Source organism: Scyliorhinus torazame, chromosome 2, assembly GCF_047496885.1.
Source record: "Scyliorhinus torazame isolate Kashiwa2021f chromosome 2, sScyTor2.1, whole genome shotgun sequence".
NCBI lineage: Eukaryota > Metazoa > Chordata > Chondrichthyes > Carcharhiniformes > Scyliorhinidae > Scyliorhinus > Scyliorhinus torazame.
The window spans coordinates 104,604,987-104,629,301 of NC_092708.1; the positions used below are offsets into that span (position 1 = coordinate 104,604,987).

The 24,315-nt window shown below is 47.0% G+C and overlaps 1 long non-coding RNA gene across 1 annotated transcript; it reads left to right on the forward strand.

Annotated features, from left to right (window-relative positions):
* The first annotated feature begins 1,169 nt into the window (after positions 1 to 1,169).
* On the forward strand, positions 1,170 to 22,692 carry LOC140407783 (uncharacterized). Its single transcript, XR_011939799.1, has 3 exons — positions 1,170 to 1,417; positions 7,408 to 7,462; positions 22,634 to 22,692. It is a non-coding gene; the product is annotated as an uncharacterized lncRNA (long non-coding RNA).
* The last annotated feature ends 1,623 nt before the right edge of the window (positions 22,693 to 24,315 follow it).

A 24,315-nucleotide genomic window follows, 5' to 3' on the forward strand; every position in this document is an offset into this window, starting at 1 on the left:
GAGGGGGGGAGCCCGAGGTGCTGCGGTGTTCCGGCACCTCCCCTGCGGGATTCACCGGCACGGGCCCTACACCTCCTCCTCTTTCGGGGTGCCCGATGACCCCCGAGCTACTCCGCGGGGCGGGGTGCGAGGGGAAATATCCTCTGATGATCCCCCGCCACCTGGCGCTGTCAATCCTGGAGGCCTGCTCTGGTCTAGACCAGAGTCTTCACGCTTGTGGCAATGGAGCACAGGGAGTGGACCATCTCCGTCTGGGACTGCGCCACATCACACTGCAACTATGCCACCACATTTTGGGTTTGTGTCACATCAGCCAGTGATTGCGCCATCTCACTCTGGGACTGGGCCACCTCCCTCCGTGTCTGTGCCATGTCGGCCAGCACCTGGGCAATGCCGCCGATGTTCCCAGCCATGGCCTGTTGTGACTGGGCCACGCTCAGGAGCGCCGCTGCAATTTCCTGGTGGATCAGAGACATGGTCGCCTGTGTGGTGGCAACCCTTTCCTGTGTCTTGGCCAGTGCCTGCACAGAATGCCCCAGGGCTTGGACATGCTGATCCATTGCCGAAACCGTCGCCCTCAATGCCTCCACCGCGGACCCAGCCCGTGCAGTGTTGGCCTGGGTTTCATGCATTGTCGGCACCACGTCCTGCTGCTGCATGCAGTTGGACTCTCCAACTGCACCTGCAGGTACTGGATGCTCACCGACTGTTGTGTTATGTACTCTGGGATAACACAGGCTGCAACTCAATGCAGCTTTTGACCAAAAGATACTACAGACTTTGAAGTAAGTTCAACGTGATTCATTGAACCATTAGCACAGTTCTCTATGAGTTTGACTCTCCTGCTAATCTTGCTGTAGTAACTCAGTCTAACTAACCAGTCTGCTCTAAGCCATGTGGTGGATGTGATGCTTCTGATGTGTCCCTGTCCTACTCTCTAAGTGTCGCCTGTGGAAAGAGACAGAGCATGTGTGCCCTGTCCTTATATATGGGTTGTGTAATGTCCCCTTGGGGTAGTGTCAGCTCTGGGTGTCTAGACTGCCCATTGGTCGTGTCCTATTCTATGTGTTCATTAGCTGTATGTTTGCATGTCATGATGTCTCTGGTGCTCCCTCTAGTGTTTACTTAGTCGTAGTGTATTTACATTAACCCCTTGTGTATTTACAGTGATGCTTATCACCACAATGGACAACCCTTCATGTGGTTCCTGGTCTGCGACTGCATCTCCATTTTAGATGGGCCTGTCTGTTCCAGAAGCTTGAGACCCGTATGGACGGCAGCTACTTGTTGGAGTCGGCCTGCCCTCGGAACGTCCGTCTCCTCAGGTGTTCCTACCTCCATCTGCTGTACTGGGTCAGCTGTTTGGTGTGCACCAGATAGTGTCCCAGGAGCTTCTTTACTAACAAGCCCAACTAAGGTGAGTGTCTCTGGGATGGTGGGGGGTGTTGGAGACAGCTGTGATGGAAAATCACTGCCATCCACCGACCCGAGCTCCGGGATCCCCTGAGTCTCGGGCGGAGGGCTGGTGTCCGAGCTGCTTTCATAGGGGGGGCTCCGGCTGTGGCACAGGCTGGGGACACCAGATGGACCCTCCCCATCCCCAGCGGGTCCTGTAAGACACAAGACAAGACACATGATTAGACCGCGGGCCGGGAGAGGTGAGGGTGAGGGGTGGTGGTGTGGGGGTGGTGTGAGGGTGATGTGGCGGTGAAGGTGCTGTGGGGGTGACATTGGGGGAGGGGTTGGCACACTTTTCATGGGGAACCATTTAAGCGGGGTCTCACTTCCTCGCCGGTGACCGAGCTCTACCTCGTTGACCTCCCTTTCTTCCTGGCCGCCGGTCACATCCAGGGCCCTCTGCTCGGCCACGTCCAGTGGGCCCCCTCCAGCCTTCTCCCGCTCCTGGCTGTTATGCGCGGCCTTCTTCTGGTTTGGGGGGGTGGGCGGGAATAGAAAATGACAGTGTTAGATAATCCGACTCATACAGTCCAGCGGGTGGGCAGCTGGTAGCCTCAATGGCGAGGGCACTCGGCCATGCCGACCGGTATGGGTGCCGATATGGGGGCAGGGTGGGGGTTTGACCACATGGACTGGAGGGTTTAGGCATATGGATGTGTGGGATGGGTTAGTGCCAGGGGCACAGTGCTACCTACTCACCCTGGCCGCCCTGAGGAGGTTGTACAGTTTCTTCCGGCACTGTCTGACCAGTCCGGACGGTATCTGGCTGCCTCTGCCATCTGCGCCTAGACACGACGAACGGCGGCAGCTGGCAACCTCCTTCCCGGGCTGGGGTACAGGGTCATCCTCCTCTCCTCCATGGCGTCAAGGAGGGTCTCGAGCTTGGCATTGGTGGAATGGGGTGCCGCTCTCCTCGCTGCCATCTTGTTGGCTGGGATGGTGTGTGTGGGGAGTGAAGTGTGTCTCTGCGGCTGCAACGTGTCAGCCTCCTGAGTTTCAATCGCGAAACCGGCACCGTTTCTCATTAGGATCGATTGTGTTCCATGTGGCGCCGGTGCCCCCCCCCCCCCCCATTAACATTAGCGGAATCAGTCCAGGTGTGGCACCAGTTTTGTTGTCGTCAAAGTCCACGAATGCTGCTTTGGCGCCACCACTTCGTCTCAGAAACGGAGAATCCTGCCGCCTATCTCCAGTCAGAGTAAGTATTGTGAATACTGCAATGGATAGGGATTGGTTCTAGAATGCAAGAGTTTCTCTAACCATCTTCATAAGCGGGGGATTAGATAGAAAAAGCCATAAGGTAGTTCTTCACTCTTCCGAATGCTGCCTGGAGATTTACTCCTGTGCATATAAATGATCATACGAAGCATAGCAGTACTAGTTGTTCATGAAGCCCACCTTCTCAACCTTGCCCCTCGCATGAGGTGTGTTGATCCTCAGGTTAAATCACCACCAGTCAGCTCTCCCCCTCAAAGGGAAAAGCAGCTTACGGTCATCTGGGACGATAGCAACTTTACCTTTTACCTGTGGGGATAAGCAGCAATGATTTTGCTGCCTCGTGGCAATGTTGCCATCCTGTTCTTTCCTCAAATAACACAAGCGTGTTATTTGAGGTTGTAGAAAATGTGATGGGCCAGTTAGCCACTGCTTCAGCATATAATCACTCAAAACGTGGAGAACAAAGATCAAAGAACAATACAGCACAGGAATAGGCCCTTCGGGCCTCCAAGCCTGCACCGGTCATGCTACCATTCTTGGACAAAACCCTCAGCACTTCCTTGTGCCGTATCCCTCTATACCCATCCTATCCATGTGTTTGTCAAGAAGCCTTTTGAACGCCGGTAATGTATCTGCTTCCACAACCTCCCCTGGCAACACATGCCAGGCACTCACCACGCTGCGTAAAAAACCTGCCTCACCCACCTCCTCTAAACTTTGCCCCACAGACCTTAAAGCTGACCCTTCCACCCTGGGAAAGAGTGCCTACAAATCGTTGCATCGGCCAGGAATTGAAACCGGGCCTCCCGCAGGCTAGGTGAGAATTCTACCACTGAACCACCGATGAATAGATAGGAGACTACTTCAACACTCAAACTTTATTTCAACTGAAGCAGCAACATCGAGATGAAGAACAAATGTAGTGGACTGGATTCTCTGTTTGGGAGACTATGTGCTGATGCCGGTGTGGGAAGAGCGGCGTTTTATGCCCGGAGAAACGGTGCAAAACCTCCACTGATCCTCCGTCTGGTGGAGGGTTAGCAGGCACGCAGCATAAAGCCCCCGGCTCTAGCTGCGGATGAGGCCAGAGAATTGCTAGGTCCGTGGTCGCACATGTGCACGGCGGCGGCCTGTAGCGGCCGGGCCGTGCAACATGGCAGCGGCCACGCGCGGACCCAGGCTGCCAAATAGTGCCTCCCTTTGGCCAGGCTCGCAATCCCTGGACCACCCCCACCAGTGCCCCCAGTCCCCGCCAAAGCCTTCCCTGCCCGCATATCGAATCCCCCCCCCCCGACTGTGACGGCAGTGGACTCAGTCCGCAGCTGCCACGCCGGTTCCCGAAAAAAAATAGCACACTCGCCCCACGCATCGGGGAGGGCCTCAGGTGACGTCCTGAGGCCGTCCGGACAGTGTGAAGTGTACTCTGCGAGTACGCCGTTTTGGACGGGGTTGCCAATTGCAAAAGCGTCGCCTCCCCCCGAATTCAGTACCGACAGGGATTCTCCAGCCAATCGCCGAACGCGATTTCAGCATCGGAGACCGGAGAATCTTACCCAGTATCTTTAACACATCAAATATACAGTCCTACAATGTTAGCAGCACTGGATTAAAATACATAAAGTGTACATTTCCTAAGGTTTGACTACTCCATAGTGCAGATGTAGTGAAGACTTTTATTGCATTGGATGGATGGAGCCCCCGGGTGAAAGGCTCATCATGACCCAGATGCAGGTTCACACAGGATTGCCCTTGGCAGACGTACAAATCAATGACAGAGCAGATCAGTCTGCAGCTGTTCTCCAAGTCTCGGAGCTTTCTCATTGCTGATCTAAAGCAGCAGCCAGAAAGCCCTACAGATCAAGCTAGGGAATATAAGAAGCGAGATACCCATGACCTTTGCCCTCCTATGTGGGTGGAAATGGGATGCTGCGGCCTAGCTTTGGACTAACTCCTGGAGATATTATCACATGGCCCTCGCACGGTGTTACAAACGTTATACCACTTGCCTTATAAAAGTTGGGTCCTCTATGGTTTAGTATTTTTGTTTTCAATGAGCCCATAAAAAATGTTTTTACTAACTGGCAGGGGAGAACTGGATATTGGGAAATTGGGACAGTCGGAAGGTGGTGTGGGCAGTGGAAAAATAATGATTGGAATAACAAGGCTTATCACAAAAACTTACCCAAAATGGTTACTGTTGCAACCAAAGTGCAAATGTCTGTGTGAAAGGCAGAATACTGTAGATGCTGGAAATCTGAAATAAAAACAGAAAATGGTGGAAATACTCAGCTGGTCTGGCAGTCTTTGGAGAGAGAAACAGAGGCCAGAATTAACTGCTTGTTGGGATTGACTTTTCCCACTGGCAGCACACCCACGCCAGCGGGTTTCGCAGTTGTGTGGGGTGGTTTCAATGGGAAATCCCATTGATAAGTGGCGGGAAGATAGAATCCCGCCCCCAGCGAATGGCATACGGCCGAGAAATAAGGCTGGGGGACTGGAGAATCCCGCCCAGAGTTAACAGGCGCGATTCAGCCACTGCATTGCCACCAGCCCAGAGCCGGCCGCAATGGGTGAATCCAGCGAGAGCCCAAATCAGGCTTCGCCCTCACTGGGCATGATCCAGGTCAGAATAGTTAAACGATTCATTAGGCTGGATTTGCCTCGCATTCACTTGGCACCCGGGAGTCAACGGCCATGCCTGTAAGAACTCGACCGGGCGCAGTTTAGCACTGGTTTCCACAAACGTGGTTCAAGCGTGATGACCCCTTGGTGAGTCTCGCTGGCCATTACAGCTTCCCCAGATGGTCGAGGTCAGGGCAGGCTGGATGCCAGGTTGGCAGTGCCAAGATGCCCGGGTGCCTGACTGGCACTGCCTGAGGTCCATGCCCATTAGGGGGGGAGTGAGGAGGGGGGTTCCAGGGGCCATGAGAAGGTTGGAGGGATGAAGGGATGGTCCAGAAAGGGGGGAGGCTGCAGAGATCAGAGCGTCCAGTGAAAATGGCGCCTCAATCTGCAAGGAGCCGGTATTGCTCAGGAAATCGACTAAAGCATGGCCTGATAGGGAGAAATTTCCCGAGGCCCCCAAAAACGGCAAAGTGCCGTTGAATGGCAGGAGGAATCTCGGTGCTGCAGCCATCAAAAAACACCCTGTCAAATGTACCCCAAACCAGATTTATCAACTGTTCGCACAACGGAAACCTGCTGTCCCACACCGGCGCACGGGTTTCCCAGCGAAGAGAGATACTGTCACCAGGAAAGCCCATCGACAATGGCAGGACCGGTAGATCCCACTGTTGGGCTACCGAAAAACATGCGGCAGGGTGGTCAGTAAATCACACCCTTTCAAGTCCACTGAATAGCACTCAACATTTCAGATCAATGCCTTCTATCAAAAATGATGAAAGGTCATCAAAATGAAACATGTTCTGTTTCTTTATTTTTCTTCGTTCAAGGGACACTGGCTAGGCCAGCATTTATTGCACACCCTTAATTGCCCTTGAGAAGGTGATGATGTGCTGCCTTCTTGAACCGCTGCAATCCATAAGCGGGATTCTCCCGAATCCCCGCGATGGCCCGACGCCGGTGTAAAAGGCAGCGCGAACTACTCCGGCGTCAGGCCGACCGGAAGTTACGGAATCCTCCGCACATCCGGGGGCTAGGCCAGCACCAGAGGGGTTGGCGTTGCGCCAGCCGGCGCCGAAGGGCCGGCGCGAGTTAGCCCATGCGCAGAACCGCCGGCGCGGTTCCACGCATGCCAGACTGGCTGGCGTATTCTAGTGCATACGCAGAGGGGTGTCTTCTCCATGCTGGCCATGGCGGAGCCCTACATGGGCCGGAGCAGAAGGAAGAGTGCCCCCACGGCACAGACCCGCCTGCGGATCGGTGGGCCCCGATCGCGGGCCAGACCACCATGGGAGCCCTCCACGGGCCGGATACCCCCCCGTACCCCCCTCCGGGACCGCACCACCCGGCCTACCAGCCAGGTCCCGCCGTGTGGGACCATGTCCAATCCACGCCGGTGGGACTGGCCAGAAACCGACGGCCGCTCGGCCCATCGAGGCCCGGAGAATTGCCGGAGGGGGGGGGGGGGGGCGCTGCCAATGGCCCCCGACCGGCGCGGTGTGATCCCCACCCCGCCCAAAAACCTGTGCCAGAGAATACAGCAACTGGTGTCAGAGCGGCGGGGTGGGATTCACGCCCTGTCCCACACCGGGGCAAGAACCCTGGGGATTCTCCGACCCAGCAGGTGTTGGAGAATCCCACCCCTGTTGTTTTGGAACTTTACTGCCTACAGTTAACCTAACCTGCTTATGTGAGCAGATCTGCCAACATGCCTATTGATCTATATATACACCTGCCTCCTCCCATTGGAATACTGACTCTGCTAACTCTAATTCCTATTTACTCCTGGATTGGTCACAGCAGTGCCTGGAAGATCCATCTTCAAAATCCATGATACTCCTGGACAATCAGAAGGGTGGCAATCCTACTCAGGCCCTACTCTGGCCTGGCAGGCATTAGAAAGCCTCGTAAGGGTAGGTAGATTTGTTAATGGTAGAAAGATATCTTTTTAATCTATGACATTATCATATTTCACATTTCTGCTTGCATTTGAATTTTGTCGAATGTTCTTGGAGTCTATTTTTTCTTAGTTATATTGTGTTAACTGGTGGAATTAGTTATTCGTCCATTGCATAACATACCGAATGTTTATGTCATTGATTCAATAAGGTGAATTCTACAGTGGACTTGTGACAGGCTGTTGGATACTACCCAGGCAGTGAAGGTAAAAATTTACCCCCATTTTCACATCACAAAATGATCTTAGCATGCTTCAGAAATAGTATATTGGAGTGGTTCATGTCTTTTCTCATTGATACTTATATTTTATATTATTTAAAGTTAAGAAGATCATAGAGGATTAGCATGAAAGTGGCATCATATTTTGAAATTAGGTGAAATATTTTGGATGTGCAAGCTTTTTCCCAGGGTGGCATGGTGGCACAGTGGTTAACACCGCTGCCTCAAGGCGCTGAGACCCTCGGTTTGATCCTGGCCCCAGGTCACTGTATGTGTGGTATTCGCACATTCTCCCTGTGTTTGCGTGGGTCTCACCCGCACAACCCAAAGATGAGCAGGGTAGGTAGATTGGCTACGCTAAATTGCCCCTTAATTGGAAAAAAAATAATTGGGTACTCAAAATAAAAATTATAAGCCTTTACTCATAATATTTTTAAATATTTCAGCGAACTTCTGTCAAAATAGGATGAGTTTTGTGGCTCTAATTATGTTTTCCTGATTCTGAAAATTGTTTTTTGTGTCCTTTATCTTGTACCACAGAGTTGATATATTAAATATTATATTAAAAATATTAAAATTTTAATATTAAAAATATTAAATTGAATCACATTCATTAATAATGATTCTTCAGATTTTGCTACAGATATCTTCTATGTATTATTGAATGTAAACGTACTAGATGAGATGCAGTAATGCATTATTGAGCACTTAGCGTAGTAACTTCAAACATGTATTGATTACCCATGTTGAGAGTATTTGGTAACATGAGTATAACTTCCATAAGTTAATTAGCTTTTTTATTGTAAATGTATAAATTAATTAATTCAGTTTGTATGAGAATTTATTGAAAGATCACATGTTATTATTATATTATATTATTTATGTTACTTTGTGCATGTTAATCATGAGGAAAATATGATGGTATCTGACCAAGTAGCTAAAATCTGTAAATTTGGTTAAGGTGTCTGTCAAAGACTGATATCAAAGTATAGTCAAAATAAATTGTCTGAACCCTAAGTTACATTGGTAGTTAGTTTTAAGTCATGCTTATTGTTTTATGTGCTCTATAATATGCAAGACAAGGAAATTACAATTTAGTGTTATTATCCATTATTATTCATTGCTCAATTACAATTTGCAGTGTCAGTGTTAAATATACAGTGTGTAAAGTTTCAAATTCTTATCTCTGCACAGACAGAAATAAATGAATACTACAATTGTCTTTTCCTTATAAATTTTCCCAATTAAGGAGCAATTTAATGTGGCAAATCCATCTACCCTGCATATATTGGGAGAATGTGCAAACTCCACATGGACAGTGACGTGGGCCGGGATCAAACCTGGGCCCTTGGTGCCATGAGGCAGCAGTGCTAACCACTGCACCAGTGTGCCAACCACTGCACCACTGTGCTGCCCCAATACTGAAACTGTCAACATGAAAATTAGATAGGTCTGTGTTGAACACTGACTTGTGTTCAACAGCTAAATAATATGGACAAAACTATATTGTCATAAAGGAATAATTAAACAACCCAGAGAAAATTAAGAATTAAGTGAAAACTGCAAGGAGAGAGTGGAAAATTAAAATTCGTGCAATTAAATGAAAAATTGATGAACAATAAAGAAGACAGTTTAAAAAGTTGTATTTTTTTAAATTAAGAAAGACATTTCATATTCTTTTTTAAGATTTAGAAAATGAATGGTTATAGATATAATATTAGTATTAGTGGAGATTAACATTTAAAGTTTCAATAGCATTACATTAAAAAAACGGTTTTATGCATTTACTGTACTTATGGTTCTGAGAGACATGCTTGTTCCAATTCAAAACCTATTGCAGCATCAAACAGTCACTGCTCAAGTGTGGGTTGATGGATCATAGATCGAGAAACAGTTTGTTTTAGCATTCTCTGTCCTCATTTAATCCTTGACAAAATTATTAAATTAATGTAAATGGGTGAAAGATTTCAGGTCATCTTTATGTTCAAGAGCTGTGTTCCTTGAAAATGAAACTGACTCACTTACTTAGGGCCCTTAATGGTTATCAGAGAATAGAAACCACTTTCCTACACTTAAAATCAAATAAAGCTATGCAAAGTTAAATGACAATGGTCTAGCAAACACTGTGGCATCTAGCTCGCTGCAAATGTCAACATTAATTATCCAGGGCTACTGAATGTGAAATTATTTTCTCTCTTGGCTCATCCATCCATTTAATATTTAAAGAACTGTTTTCTTTCACATACACATTTCAAAATTGATCTTAGAACTTCAATGAGAAATAGTGCTGGAGGAAGAATGAAGATTTCTGAATTACTACAGCATCTTATCAGTCACAGGCACGATTGATCTAATCCAAATCATAATTTCACATCCATCAAGTGGCACTGAAACATATGCAAATATAACATGGCATAATAAACTTGAAAAATTGATCAATTAAATCATTTCTAAGAAATCAACTCCAGGAAAAGAACCTGTGAGACGGGATATAGTGAAATTCCAGATTCCTGGTTGTCACTTTCCAGTTATTCACTCTTAACTGATTAGTTATGCACATTTAACTAACTAACTACGAAATAACTAACTAACTAACCATTGCATGTGAAAGTTAAGTAATTGCACAATCCTTATACAAATACAATCAGGAGTAGTGTTCCTGAGATTACGACTGAGTATTTTAGTGCCATTTTCCTCCTGTATGAAAGAAAATAAAAGAAACCATTCCTGAGCGTGCTACTTCCACACATTAATTTGCCAAGATTATGATATTGCTTGTTTTCAAATAATTTGTCACCAGCTCCACTAACATGATAGTGGGTTATCAAATATTATTGCAATTGAAAGCTTTTTGGTGTAGCATTATGTTTCCAGTACCAGTGACCATGTTTATCAAGCTTATCTTCAGATTTAGTGCCCTACTGTGCAAAACGGCTCTTGTGATTGAAGTATTTGCAGCTTGTCTCAATTTCTGAACTCCAGAGGATGCAATTTTGCCTCACGTAAGTGGATATGAAGGGTTTTTTATGGCACTTCCTGTGATAGACGGGAGTTTATACTGCATTCATTACCTTTACAAGATTACATTAACAGCATAATAAAACCTAACTGAAGTTATATTTTTTGATTCAAAATTTGGCAAAGGAAGGTATATAATGGGCAGCATGGTAGCACAGTGGTTAACACAGTTGCTTCACAGCTCCAGGGTCCCAGACTTGAATCCCGCATGGGTAACTGTCTGTGGGAGTCTGCACGGTCTCCCCGAGTCTGCGTGGGTTTCCTCCGGGTGCTTCGGTTTCCTCCCCCAGTCCAAAGATGTGCAGGTTAGGTGGATTGGCCATGATAAGTTGCCCTTAGTGTCCAAAAAGGATAGGTGGGGTTACTGGGTTATGGGATAGGGTGGAAGCGTGGGCTTAAAAAGGGTGCTCTTCCCAAGGGCCGGTGCAGACTCAATGGGCTGAATGGCCTCCTCCTGCAGTGTTAATTCTATGATCTATGATAAGTATAAGCCATTGCATTTCTGACCCCAGAAGATTTGCTAACTTTGAGCCAAACATAAATGGCGTGATCGACCAGCTGCTTTACGCCCTAAAGGTAACACAACATGGCACAACATGGCTGGTAGGTGCCGAGAGATCCATTATGGGTGGATCACGCTTTAGAAAATCTGCACATTCGTGTGAGACAACTATTCTCACTCTAATGTGCACACCTATGATCTAACCAAGGCACTCGGGTCGAACCCCTTCGCTTTGAAGATCTCAGGCGAGGTGACATGGTGCCAGGTGGCACTGTCAGCTGGCAGGGGCATTGCATGGGGCAGGCTGGCAGTGCCAAGTTGACAAGCTGGCAATCTTCCTGCAGGGGGTGCGGGACGACCCAAGGACCCCTTTATAGGTGAGTTGGAGCTTTAGGGGTTCGGGAGTCTCGTCGGAGAAGGGAGGTGCGAGAGATCAGGACACGATTTAAAAATGACATTCCAATCTCCTTCTACACTGAGGAATTCAGCCCTCGTTATGGGACTCTGTTCCCATTTTTCCATTCTCTGATTGTTGATGTTTTAAGTGAAATGAGAAACAACTGTGTTCCAATTCTTGTAACTGGGCATTTGCCATCAGAGAGACTGAAATAATAAATAGTGTGGGAAATTGATTGATTGATTATGCTGGTGAAGTTAGCCTGCTTTTCTGAGGTTGAGCTATGTCTCGGGCAGTTGGCATAGAAACTCTGGCTTTCATTTGACTTGTGCTACCTCAGATAGAAAGAGAAAAAATGTTCTACTCCTCACAAATGTTATGATCAGCACCGAATGCCCTGGGTAATCTGGTCGACCACAAAGATCTCCACGCAAAGATCTAATGATTTCTATGGCTTTGATTTCTCCTTTTCAAACCCTAATTTGAATCAGGTGCCAACTCAAGAGGATCTCCACTGGCCAGCAACCAGAATGCTGTCATGCAGGCTAAGCAGCCACTCATATTGAAGAATTCCCACAGACAGTAAACCAGAAAGTAAAAAGGACTTCACTTCTTAAAGAATTGAGAGAGCAATATGAAGATTGAAACACATACATTAGAAGTTGAAATATTGTAAACAAATGTTGAACAAAATAATTTATATTATATGTAAAAACAATTTATTTGTCATCATAATGGTAAAATTTGATATTACACAAATATAAAATTAGTTTTCCAGTGCTAGAGTGGTTTTTCAGCAGCACAAGTTATGACTAAGTATGTTATTAAAAATCAATTTGCCTTCCTAATTACTTCTATCTGCATTCTAACATTTTGTGATTTATGTACCAGGGCACCCAGATCCTTCTGTATTTCAGAATTCTAAAATCTCTCTACATTTAAACAATATACTGATTTTCCATTCTTCCTTCCAATGTGGACAAGCTCATATTTTAGTTAATGTTATCCTTTCAAATATAACTCCATAAACATCCCCAATATATGATTTGTAGACATGACTAATAAGTGGAAAATAGAAGACTATAGACTGAATTTAACAGTCCCACAGGTGTGACGGCCAGAGAGAAGAATGCTGCAATCAATTTTTGGAGCCCTGATAGAAATTCAATGTCAGTCAGACAATTAAATTCCTGTCATTGAGGCTCATGTGCCTTTAAGGATGGAGGTCACATTTCAAGAGCCTCCGGCCACTTGGAGGTGCGGCAGCTCTTCAGTCCCCACAGCACCAATGGTAGTCACTGCTGGGACTGCTGCAGGCCTTGCAGCATCCAAGATGGAGGAGGCCCCGGAATGAAAGTAAGTTGGCCAGACACATATGCCAGTTAGGGGGGTAATTATTGAAAAGGGCTCGGGGAGCACTTCCATTGGGGGTACCCTTTTGGTGGGGCCCCTTCATGTGCCAGAGAGTGCCCAATTAGGAGGGCCCTCCCAGAACAGCTTCCCCATGTGGTATAAGACCCCATCTACTGCTGGTAGAATACCAATTGTGGTGAGATGAAGGCCGTAAGCAGCCACTAATTTGACACTTAAGAGTCTCAATTGTTCTCGTGGTGAGCGGAGGGCGGGGGCACCTTTGACCTTCTTCTTGTTCAGGGGGAAGTCCCTCATTCAAAGATACTCATTGCCTGATCGATGAATCCAGCATTGGGTAGTGAGGGGGCGGGTAGTGGCACCCTCTTGTCTTTGCTGCTGACCACCCATTTTGGCAACTCCACTATATTACCCTCCCCACTATATTCACCTGCAGTCTGGCATCTAGTGAAAATACTATGCCTCAGGGGACGTACCGGCAGCAGTTACTGCCTCCCTGGTCGTGATGCCATTTAATAGAGCTGCTGGCCTCTAATTGGCCGACTGCTCTAGGTAGGCTGCCTCTAACCAGTTAAGTGCCTGAGCGTATTTTCCAGCAGTGAAGGCAAGTCACCATTGGCCTCCAGCAGGATATTCCAGTCCCTCTGTTTTGCATGGCTCTCTGGCTGAACCACCGGAGAACCATAGGGGATCACATTCGACGGGACACTCCCGCCAGTGGGAAGGACCGTAAGATCCTGCCCCAAGGAACTTTAATCTATTGACATTCTCTTTCCACAAGTACCATGTAATAAAAATGTGCGATAGCAGTTGTAAAATATATGTTTTTTTTTAATAAAATATTTTATTGAAAATTTTTGGTCAACCAACACAGTACATTGTGCATCCTTTACACAATATTATAACAACACAAATAACAATGACCTATTTTATAAACAGAAAATGAATAAATAATAAATAACAAAAATGAAAACTAACCCTAATTGGCAACTGCCTTATCACAAGTAACACTCTCCAAAAATATAATTTAACAGTCCAATATATAATTATCTGTAGCAACGACCTATACATATTATACAGTATATATTAACAACCCTGAGAGTCCTTCTGGTTCCTCCTCCCCCCCCACCCCCCCCCCCACCCCACCCCCGATCCTGGGCTGCTGCTGCTGCCTTCTTTTTTCCATTCCATCTATCTTTCTGCGAGGTATTCGACGAACGGTTGCCACCACCTGGTGAACCCTTGAGCCGACCCCCTTAGAACGAACTTAATCCGCTCTAGCTTTATAAACCCTGCCATGTCATTTATCCAGGTCTCCACCCCCGGGGGCTTGGCTTCTTTCCACATTAACAATATCCTGCGCCGGGCTACTAGGGACGCAAAGGCCAAAACATCGGCCTCTCTCGCCTCCTGCACTCCCGGCTCTTGTGCAACCCCAAATATAGCCAACCCCCAGCTTGGTTCGACCCGGACCCCCACTACTTTTGAAAGCACCTTTGTCACCCCCATCCAAAACCCCTGTAGTGCCGGGCATGACCAAAACATATGGGTATGATTCGCTGGGCTTCTCGAGCACCTCGTACACCTATCCTCCACCCCAAAAAATTTACTGAGCCGTGCTCCAGTCATATGCGCCCTGTGTAATACCTTAAACTGAATCAGGCTTAGCCTGGCACACGAGGATGACGAGTTTACCCTGCTTAGGGCATCTGCCCACAGCCCCTCCTCGATCTCCTCCCCCAGCTCTTCTTCCCATTTCCCTTTTAGTTCATCTACCATAGTCTCCCCTTCGTCCCTCATTTCCCTATATATATCTGACACCTTACCATCCCCCACCCATGTCTTTGAGATCACTCTGTCCTGCACCTCTTGTGTCGGGAGCTGCGGGAATTCCCTCACCTGTTGCCTCGCAAAAGCCCTCAGTTGCATATACCTGAATGCATTCCCTTGGGGCAACCCATATTTCTCGGTCAGCGCTCCCAGACTCGCAAACTTCCCATCCACAAACAGATCTTTCAGTTGCGTTATTCCTGCTCTTTGTCACATTCCATATCCCCCATCCATTCCCCCTGGGGCAAACCTATGGTTGTTTCTTATCGGGGACCCCCCCAAGGCTCCAGTCTTTCCCCTATGCCGTCTCCACTGTCCCCAAATCTTCAGTGTAGCCACCACCACCGGGCTTGTGGTGTAGTTCCTCGGTGAGAACGGCAATGGGGCTGTCACCATAGCCTGTAGGCTAGTCCCCCTACAGGACGCCCTCTCTAATCTCTTCCACGCCGCTCCCTCCTCCTCTCCCATCCACTTACTCACCATTGAAATATTAGCGGCCCAATAATACTCACTTAGGCTCGGTAGTGCCAGCACCCCCCTATCCCTGCTACGCTGTAAGAATCCCTTCCTCACTCTCGGGGTCTTCCCGGCCCACACAAAACCCATGATGCTCTTTTCAATCCTTTTAAAAAAAGCCTTTGTGATCACCACCGGGAGGCACTGAAACACAAAGAGGAATCTCGGGAGGACCACCATCTTAACCGCCTGCACCCTCCCTGCCAGTGACAGGGATACCATATCCCATCTCTTGAAATCCTCCTCCATTTGTTCCACCAACCGCGTTAAATTTAACCTATGCAATGTGCCCCAATTCTTGGCTATCTGGATCCCCAGGTAACGAAAGTCCCTTGTTACCTTCCTCAACGGTAGGTCCTCTATTTCTCTACTCTGCTCCCCTGGATGCACCACAAACAACTCACTTTTCCCCATGTTCAATTTATACCCTGAAAAATCCCCAAACTCCCCAAGTATCCGCATTATTTCTGGCATCCCCTCCGCCGGGTCTGCCACATATAGTAACAAATCGTCCGCATACAAAGATACCCGGTGTTCTTCTCCTCCTCTAAGTACTCCCCTCCACTTCTTGGAACCCCTCAACGCTATCGCCAGGGGCTCAATCGCCAGTGCAAACAATAATGGGGACAGAGGGCATCCCTGCCTTGTCCCTCTATGGAGCCGAAAATATGCAGATCCCCGTCCATTCGTGACCACGCTCGCCATCGGGGTCCTATACAACAGCTGCACCCATCTAACATACCCCTCTCCAAAACCAAATCTCCTCAACACCTCCCACAAATAATCCCACTCCACTCTATCAAATGCTTTCTCGGCATCCATCGCCACTACTATCTCCGTTTCCCCCTCTGGTGGGGGCATCATCATTACCCCTAACAGCCTCCTTATATTCGTGTTCAGCTGTCTCCCCTTCACAAACCCAGTTTGGTCCTCGTGGACCACCCCCGGGACACATTCCTCTATTCTCATTGCCATTACCTTGGCCAGGATCTTGGCATCTACATTTAGGAGGGAAATAGGTCTATAGGACCCGCATTGTAGCGGGTCCTTTTCCTTCTTTAAGAGAAGCGATATTGTTGCTTCAGACATAGTCGGGGGCAGTTGTCCCCTTTCCTTTGCCTCATTAAAGGTCCTCGTCAATACCGGGGCGAGCAAGTCCACATATTTTCTATAGAATTCGACTGGGAATCCATCCGGTCCCGGGGCCTTTCCCGCCTGCATGCTCCTAATTCCTTTCACCACTTCTTCTACCTCGATCTGTGCTCCCAGTCCCACCCTTTCCTGCTCTTCCACCTTGGGAAATTCCAGCCGATCCAAAAAGCCCATCATTCTCTCCCTCCCATCCGGGGGTTGAGCTTCATATAATTTTTTATAAAATGTCTTGAACACTCCATTCACTCTCTCCGCTCCCCGCTCCATCTCTCCTTCCTCATCCCTCACTCCCCCTATTTCCCTCGCTGCTCCCCTTTTCCTCAATTGGTGGGCCAGCAACCTGCTCGCCTTCTCCCCATATTCGTACTGTACACCCTGTGCCTTCCTCCATTGTGCCTCTGCAGTGCCCGTAGTCAGCAAGTCAAATTCTACATGTAGCCTTTGCCTTTCCCTGTACAGTCCCTCCTCCGGTGCTTCCGCATATTGTCTGTCCACCCTCAAAAGTTCTTGCAGCAACCGCTCCCGTTCCTTACTCTCCTGCTTCCCTTTATGTGCCCTTATTGATGTCAGCTTCCCTCTAACCACCGCCTTCAGCGCCTCCCAGACCACTCCCACCTGGACCTCCTCATTATCATTGAGTTCCAAGTACTTTTCAATGCACCCCCTCACCCTTAGACACACCCCCTCATCTGCCATTAGTCCCATGTCCATTCTCCAGGGTGGGCGCCCTCCTGTTTCCTCCCCTATCTCCAAGTCTACCCAGTGTGGAGTGTGATCCGAAATGGCTATAGCCGTATACTCCATTCCCCTCACCTTCGGGATCAACGCCCTTCCCAGCACAAAAAAGTCTATTCGCGAGTAGACTTTATGGACATAGGAGAAAAACGAGAACTCCTTACTCCTAGGTCTGCTAAATCTCCACGGGTCTACACCTCCCATCTGCTCCATAAAATCTTTAAGTACCTTGGCTGCTGCCGGCCTCCTTCCAGTCCTGGACTTCGACCTATCCAGCCCTGGTTCCAACACCGTATTAAAATCTCCCCCCATTATCAGCTTTCCCATCTCTAGGTCCGGAATGCGTCCTAGCATCCGCCTCATAAAATTGGCATCATCCCAGTTCGGGGCATATACGTTTACCAAAACCACCGTCTCCCCCTGTAGTTTGCCACTCACCATCACGTATCTGCCCCCGTTATCCGCCACTATAGTCTTTGCCTCGAACATTACCCGCTTCCCCACTAATATAGCCACCCCCCTGTTTTTCGCATCTAGCCCCGAATGGAACACCTGCCCCACCCATCCTTTGCGTAGCCTAACCTGGTCTATCAGTTTCAGGTGCGTTTCCTGTAACATAACCACATCTGCCTTAAGTTTCTTAAGGTGTGCGAGTACCCGTGCCCTCTTTATCGGCCCGTTCAGCCCTCTCACGTTCCACGTGATCAGCCGGGTTGGGGGGCTTCCTACCCCCCACCCCTTGTCGATTAGCCATCCCCTTTTTCCAGCTCCTCACCCGGTTCCCACGCAGCTGTATCTCCCCCAGGCGGTGCCCCCCCGCCCATCCCCTCCCATACCAGCTCCCCCCTCTCCCCAGCAGCAGCAACCCAGTAATTCCCCCCTCCCACCCCCCCCCCGCTAGATCCCCCGCTAGCGTAATTACTCCCCCCATGTTGCTCCCAGAAGTCAGCAAACTCTGGCCAACCTCGGCTTCCCCCCGTGACCTCGGCTCGCACCGTGCGACGCCCCCTCCTTCCTGCTTCTCTATTCCCGCCATGATTATCATAGCGCGGGAACCAAGCCCGCGCTTCTCCCTTGGCCCCGCCCCCAATGGCCAACGCCCCATCTCCTCCACCTCCCCTCCTCCCCCCATCACCACCTGTGGAAGAGAGAAAAGTTACCACATCGCAGGATTAGTACATAAAACTCCTCTTTCCCCCCTTTTTAACCCCCCTCTTCGCCCCCCACATTCGCCCCACCACTTTGTTCAAACGTTCTTTTTAATAACCCGCTCATTCCAGTTTTTCTTCCACAATAAAAGTCCATGCTTCATCCGCCGTCTCAAAGTAGTGGTGCCTCCCTCGATATGTGACCCACAGTCTTGCCGGTTGCAGCATTCCAAATTTTATCTTCTTTTTATGAAGCACCGCCTTGGCCCGATTAAAGCTCGTCCTCCTTCTCGCCACCTCCGCACTCCAGTCTTGATAAACGCGGATCACCGCGTTCTCCCATTTACTGCTCCGAGTTTTCTTTGCCCATCTAAGGACCATTTCTCTATCCTTAAAACGGAGGAATCTCACCACTATGGCTCTGGGAATTTCTCCTGCTCTCAGTCCTCGCACCATCACTCGGTATGCTCCCTCCACCTCCAAAGGACCCGCCGGGGCCTCCGCTCCCATTAACGAGTGCAGCATCGTGCTCACATATGCCCCGACGTCCGCTCCCTCCGCACCTTCAGGAAGACCAAGAATCCTCAAGTTGTTCCTCCTTGCGTTGTTCTCCAGTGCCTCCAACCTTTCCACACATCGTTTCTGATGTGCCTCATGCATCTCCGTCTTCACCACCAGGCCCTGTATGTCGTCCTCATTCTCGGCTGCCTTTGCCTTCACGACCCGAAGCTCCCGCTCCTGGGTCTTTTGTTCCTCCTTTAGCCCTTCGATCGCCTGTAGTATCGGGGCCAACAGCTCTTTCTTCATTTCCTTTTTGAGCTCTTCCACACAGCATTTCAAGAACTCTTGTTGTTCAGGGCCCCATGTTAAACTGCCACCTTCCGTCCCCATCTTGGTTTTTGCTTGCCTTCCTTGCCACTGTTCTAAAGGATCCACTGCAATCCGGCCACTTTCTCCTCCTTTTTCCATCCGTATCCAGGGGGGAATTCCCTTCTGGTTTACCGCACAGTGTTTTTAGCCGTCAAAATTGCCGTTGGGGCTCCTATCAAGAGCCCAAAAGCCCGTTTCACCGGGAGCTGCCGAAACGTGCGACTCAGCTGGTCATCGCCGCACCCGGAAGTCCCGTAAAATATATGTTGATTTAAACTCTTTCATAAATATTAAAAAAGGCTTCCTCATATAGCCTGCCCAATTTAACTGTTCATTTAAGATCATTACCCTTGTAGTAATATTTACTTCCAAACTTAGTTCCAATCTTGTTGCCTGTTCAGCAGCAATGGAACCAATGACCAATATATTTGAAGGTTTCCAAAGACTAAATTCTCTCAGAATGATTCAGTTTGATTTCTGTCCTGCATATTTGAAGTAAGTCGGGGGTAGAAATTCGACCATGGGTACAAAACATGGCTGAATTTCAGAGACCAATATCCGTATGTCCAATATTGGGTAGCACTATTGTTCAGGCATCATTCCACCTAATTCAGGCAACAGACCTCAGGCGGGATTCTCCCATCATGCGGCAGAGTGTCCATGCCGTCGTAAACGGCATCGCGTTTTACGACGGCGTGAATGGGCCGCTGCCCGGAGTAATTCTGGCCCCTATAGGGGGCCAGCACGGTGCTGGAGCGGTTCACGGCGCTCCAGCTGCAAATCCTGGCACAAACTGGGTGCCACAGGATCCGCGCATGCGCTGTGGCCTCCTTCAACGCGCCGGCCCGACGCAACATGGTGCAGGAGTACAGGGGCCAGCGCGGAAGAAAGGAGGCCGTGGGACAGGGAGGCCGGCCCGCCGATCGGTTAGCCAGGCCGACCCCCCGGGGTCGGAGCCCCCCCCCTTCCAGGTCGCCCCCTGACACTTCCACGCAGAGTTCCCGCCGGCTGTGAGCAGGTGTGGACGGCGCCGGCGGGACTCAGCATTTTCACTACGGCCGCTTGGCCTTTCCTGGGCCAAGAATTGGTGGGCCGGCCGCATAGAGCGGCCCGTGACCGGCGCCGCGCCAACCACGCCTGCGCCAATGGCGCCGATTCTCCGCTCTGCGGAGAATCGCATGCCGGCGTCAGGGGGGCGTGGCCCGGTCTTGGGGATTCTCCGGCCTGGCCCCGGGCTGAGAGAATCCTGCCCCAAATGTCTGCTTTAGGCCCCCTCTATCAAACTGGACATTACAGTGTGGAGTAGGGGTTGGGGCTATTCTGCTCAGGATGCTTCAGTAATTGCCACAGCCTGAGCAATACTTATAACAAAAAGATTGGATTTTATCATTTCTTTAAATATTCCTGTGGAGCTGGGAGAACGGGAATATTTCCCTGACTCCATAATATTTTTAACCCCCCACAAACATTCTTGCCCCACTCCCCATCCTGGGACATCTCGACAAGCCAATGCTGGTGTTGCAAGCAGCCAGAATTCATGCATTTAATATGACCATGCTACCTGTGCAGGCCTGACGGGCACTGGCAGCTCACCCAAATAATGTTACTTCAAGAACAAACTTGGTTAAGGTTTCTTTGTCAGGCACAACACCATCTCAGGAACTTACTTTGTACTTCAATCCAGCTGTCGTATAACCAAAACCAAGATGAAAGTATATTTTAAACTGATTTTTTTATCATGACAAATGTTCTCAGTTTGGCATCAACTGTTTAATATTTGTAATGTTACTCTTTAATGCTGCCTCACACCACTTGGAAGATGGTACCTAACACATGTCATACCAATATCTGCAGTATAATTACAGAATACTTAGGATGTCACCCAAATCTGAGTTTATAGGTTAAGGGGGTGACCTAACATGCAAATTTAGTGAGTCATATTTTGTAGTATTCTTGTGCATATTTATGGAAACTGTTTGAATCAGATGTGTCATGCTTTATAAACATGTTCTCCTCTGGCTTTATCTGTGCTAGAATGACCAGATTTATTTCTCATACCCCATTTATTTTGATGTAAAAGCTACCTGGAGCCCAAGCTTATCGTGGCAAAGGTTAATTTTGTTTATTGCTAATATATATATATATAATATTTATACTTACTGCCCATTCCTTACAACCACTAGCATTAATGCAGGACTCACTATGTAAAGCTGCTGATCTGAGAAACATTTAAGACAACAAAGTACCATTTAACAGTCTAGCCTTTCAGCCAAGCAGCTCTTCTTCCTGTCTTTGATGTTGAACAGTTTATTTAATCAATTATTAATCAAAGTTGTGGCATTCTTCTTACATTTTTTTGCTGAATCTCAAAGACACTTTCCCTTCCCTCTTATTTTAAACAGACATCTTTATTGACATCCTGGATTGTGTTATTATTTCTGACCTGTTACTCATAAAGCACACTCAGAACTACAAAATCTATAATGCATACATTGATTTCAACTGGGAGGTAACAGTGAAAATGATTTATTACAAATTTTGCCTGTGGTGGTAGAATTGAACGAGAGAGTTTGCTGCAATGATATCTATAGCAGGTATTTCTGCATAATTAGAGACCGAGAGGAGAAAGATGTATTTGCCCAGTGGATGTTTTTCTTCACAGGTGTTTAAAGATGACAGGAAGCAGCAAATAGACATGCTGTTCTGGCGGGTGGTGGGCAGCTGGATACTTTGCGCTTGGTGAATCTGTAGCAGTTGGTAACATTTGGCAGCTCTGTGTAGAAATAATGACTGGTAGAAAAGTCCCAACTGCTACTAATTAGCAGCAATGAACTTTGGGTAAGGCAGCACATATGTTTTAATCTGAGACTGCTTTTTTAAAAAAAAGATGGTAACTGCACCACTGAAAACAGTTGACAGAGCTGACCCCCATGGTAATGTTTCCAATATAATTGTCCTACAAGTGAACACACTTCCTAGTCTGCAATCTGCCAACCAGAAACTTCTTCATATGTTTTGCAATATAAAATGGCCTTTTTTTGGCAGGGGGGTGATTTCTGAAGGAAAACAGCTGATATGGACAATGTCACAATGGTACGGAATGGTTGCTCTCGATGTAAAAAGGTGCACATCATTCTCAAAATAATTCAAGATAGAAATTACCAAATGGCCTGGCATTTTACATTTCATTGATCATATGAATTTGCTGCTGCATTGCAATTTTTAAAATATCTCAATTTTTTATTTCAATGGGTGAATGAGAGTTGTTCATTTTTATTGTTATTAGAAATGTGCTAAACAGTCATTTGAAAAAAAAGCACTATTTAGCAGAAGTGACAAAAAACAAATTCAGTGAGTTCAGAATATGCTTCGGTTAATTCCTATGGGTATTAATGTTATAAAACATTACTTGGGTTGGAATGAGGTGAACACTATAGATATAAAATAATCATATTTCCTCCAATATGCATATGGTGATAATGGGCTGCTATACTTAAAGGTTTCAGTCCCATCTTTCGAACATTAATTCAGAAATGTTCTCAAAATAATGCTAAGTTGAAATGGAATTCCTGCCAAACCTTTTAAATGCAATAAGTTTTCCCCCTTTTTAACCTTCAGAGCCTTCAGTGAACCCCATATGAATATGATGAAGACTACAGGTTGCTACCCGACAGGAGCCTATCCTTCCAGTCATACCCATAAGTCTGGCTGATCACTTTTAGGTAATGAAGACAATAAACTTTAAATTACTGTCTTGAAACATTTAATTGGTGACTGTTCTTTCAAGTTAGAACTGCTTTGATGCCATACATTAGAAATTTTTTTAATGGGGTATTGTGTCTTTCATTTCCTATATTTCTGTAAATTAGGGTTATCTGCTGGCAAACTATTTTATTCTGAATACACTGATTTGCTAAAACAAAAAGGTGCATACTGATGAGAATTCTCAATGTTGATAAGATAAGTGTTTTGTTATTTAAATGATCCACAATCATCCACAGACATATATGGCATACCTTGGTCATAAGTGTATACTTTAACTAAAATTCATTGTCATTATACTTTGAAATAATGTCAAAATATACAAAGAAAATGAAAACATTTTGCATCAATTCAATAGAGCCCCGACTGATCCTTAAATACAGGGGGTATTTATGCTTTTTCCAACAAAAGGAATAATGTGACTTATGGACTGAACATCTGGAGGTTAACAAATTGTATTTAAAAACACCAAAATCCCTAGAGAACCCTCTGAGTGCTGTGACTCTGACCATTACAAACACAGGCACAAAAAAAAACTTTTTGTAGCTCAATCCTGGCATTCTATAAAAAATTCATCCATACTCTTAAAGGGATTTTTGCTTTTCTATTTTTTCCCATTGTTAGAGAAATTGAAGTGTGTACTCTGAAAGAATATGTGGGTGAGCTGAGAATTTATTTACTCATTCGATTCTAAGATTGAGAAGGACTAGCCTAACTGTTCAAAGGGTAGAGACACAATGCAAGTGACATTGGGTCACCCTGGCACTTCACAGCCACCTGCAAGATAGAATTGTTCTCAGTGTTGATAGGAAGTGAGTGAAGCTGTTTTTTGTCATCAGCATCTGTTATGATTGATGGCTTTATGGTCGTACTGAATATGCCCTTTTTAAATAATTTATGATGTCATCACTACAGACCACTAGTTTATAACTCAGCTGTTATTTTTACCTTTCTCACTGAATGACTATCAGCATGTTGGAAAAATTGTGCTGCTTAGGGTTTGCTCGGAGCTATAATTTAATCATAAACGTAGTTATCTAATTGCAAAGTACGAAATGTATGAAATAAATTCGCCCACTTTGCTGATTGATTTGCTTAATTCTTACCCTCAGTTTCAACTCATCATGCCTTTGTCATTACACGGCTAGAGCAATACATTTTCATTGACTTAATTGTTGTAGATATTAACACTAAAACAAATAGAATTAATTTTTAGTACCTTTGTTGCGCAGGAAACAAGGACACTAGAGTTGGAAGGGAAATTTTTGAACGGGGGATAAAATATAATTATAACTAAGAATCTTAATAATCCATGACAAGAATGGTTCAGTAAATATATTGTGGCCCTTTACACATCAGTTGTAGGTTCAGATGCACAGATGTTTTGAATTTATTTATTCTGATGTTTAGCATACAGTAAAACTCCCACCTCCAGTTTAAATCTGCCTCTAAAACAAATGGATTGGAATCAGGCTATTGTAAATGGTCCTGTCCAGCTGTAAAGCACAGCACATGCATCAAATTCTAATTTGATACAG